A 2,445-nucleotide genomic window follows, 5' to 3' on the forward strand; every position below is an offset into this window, starting at 1 on the left:
GACAACAACACTACCAGTAAAAAAATTTTGCTGGTATACTTTTACTCAATTTCTGGAACCAGCTTATTCTGACTTATACAAACCATGCCCAAGTTTTGGGGAAATCATTTGAGCAGAAGTTCAGAAGTATTAACTTAAAGGTCAAAGACATGTAAACTCAACTCTAACATTCACTGAAAGTTTCTACAATTGACTCTCATTTCCAAAACAAGCCATGAACCCAAATTTTGTGAGAAGCTTGCCCCAAAGCTTGCTAAATAAAAGTGGCTAGTCGATTAATGATCTTGCGAACCATAAAAAGCATTAATCCCTAGTTCTTAAAATACTATAAAATGCTTGATAACCTCATTGAATTTTCAAAGATGCATTTTGCAACAGTATTTGGAAATAACTTTTGTGTCAAAGTCTTTCCACACAAATTGTACAGTACGGCAACATTTTGGGTATAAGTTTTACTGGTGTGACTCAAAAAGAAATGGGGCACTGTTGTCAGGATTGTAAGCTACTCCCCGACTGATCTCTGGTGAGGAAGAGAAGCAGTTTTATTAATCTATGATTACAAATACAAAATAGGCACTACAGGTACAGGCTGAGCCATCTTTTTGCCATTCCTTAATATATAGTTAAAAAGACAATTATTAATAATAACAATAATAATAAATAAAAATAGCAATAAAAACAACGATGACAACAAAAATAATAACAATAATATTAATGATAATGATGTGCTTCTGGGCATGAATTATGTTTTCATTCATGACAGTTGGTTCATTGTATTTGACCAGTAAAAGTGCTTCACTGGGTCTATTTGTTAGAAAAGTGGAGTCTCATCAAAATGTGTGGGCACAGTTCGTGGATGTTTAAAATCTTGTGAGGGTTGTGCTCTATGACTGATTAATCACCCAATGAATCACTGTTGCAACACCAAAACAAGAAGGCAAGTTTATAAAAAAGTTGAGCATTTCTGCAAGTTGAAATTTTCTCATGAGCGCTAATGGGCAACAAAAGTCTACCAGGTAGGCAACTAAAAAGACACACGGGGAACCAACAAAAACAGAACTAGTTGCCCAAAGGGCAAATTAGCAAGAAAGTTAGTGTCGAACACTGCATTAATAGCCGTCAAGCTCATTCTAAGAGCTTTGCGGCATCCAAAAGTTTTCTTTACTCTGCCTCCTCGACTCCTCAACCTCTCTTAATTCATTTATGTTTGTTGTGCCCCAAACCATTGCAGGAAAGAAAGTGAATGCTTTGCAGGCTGTAAGTATACATGTAGAATACAGTAGGGGCAATTGTACATGTATGGTTTACCAGTTTTGTCATTTAAGTTAAGGTTGTCATTTGCTAACACAGAAGGCTCAACTTCCTACAAGCTGTCTTGTTCACAGCTTTTGGGGTTTTAAATAAGAGTCACAACAAAGAATAGAAAAAATATGTGCACTGCGACAAATGCTTGAGTAACTACATATGATATGCAAATATCTTCTGTGTAACATGCAGCAAAAATTGCTTTTATCACTGCCATACATCTATACCTTAACCTATAATATACCACAGAACCTCCCAAACTACCGGTAAGTTGAGACTTTTATTTTATATCAATTTTAAAAACAAAATTATTTTGTTCTATTGGGGACAATGGGTGGTTGACTAGTTTAATGGATACACAAGAATAATAAGCTGTGCATTAACGTGGTACTGTACAATCACTTCTTCCTTAAGATTTTGAAACTCCATCTACTAAACACTCCCTGTGCTAAATTTTAAGCCTTCATAGCAGGGATGAAAAGGAATTAAAAACTAGAAACTGGCTAATTTATCCAGGTGCGAAGAAGATGTGTTTTGAAAAATAGTTGGCCTTCTCTAACACGTAATAGTTGGCTTTCTCTAATACATAAAAGTTGGCTTCCTCAAACACATTTGGTTTGCAATGTTCTTCTTAGTATTGCTGGAGTACTTAGTGTACAAGAAAAAACTCATAAGCTAACCAGATATTGAAGTATAATATGAGGACATAAGCCCTAAAATTCTTGAGAAAGTGCTGCCATTACAGTTAAGACCCAATTACGTACAGGTAACAAAAAAATGAATTATTTTGGCAAGACACAACTCTAAAAAAGTTATCAATGCATGGCAACTGATACATATCATGGTAAGGGCTGATGCTCACCATCCCTAGTTCCTTCTCTACTACGACTTTCTTCGGTTTGTGCATGTTTTCCCTCATCCAACCCATGATGATCATCCATTACTGCAAAAACAGAAATTCAAAGCATTATTGTTAAACACAAAATCACACAAATGCAATTATATTTTAAGTTACAATGACTGTTTTAAAATAACATACATGTACAGCCTTGTAGATTAAAAGCTGTTCCTCAGTAAAGGGAAATTTAAAAGAAAACAAAATTCAATCAGAAACAACTGCAAGAGTATGACTATCTTATC

This window comes from Orbicella franksi, chromosome 12, assembly GCF_964199315.1.
Source record: "Orbicella franksi chromosome 12, jaOrbFran1.1, whole genome shotgun sequence".
NCBI classification, from domain to species: domain Eukaryota; kingdom Metazoa; phylum Cnidaria; class Anthozoa; order Scleractinia; family Merulinidae; genus Orbicella; species Orbicella franksi.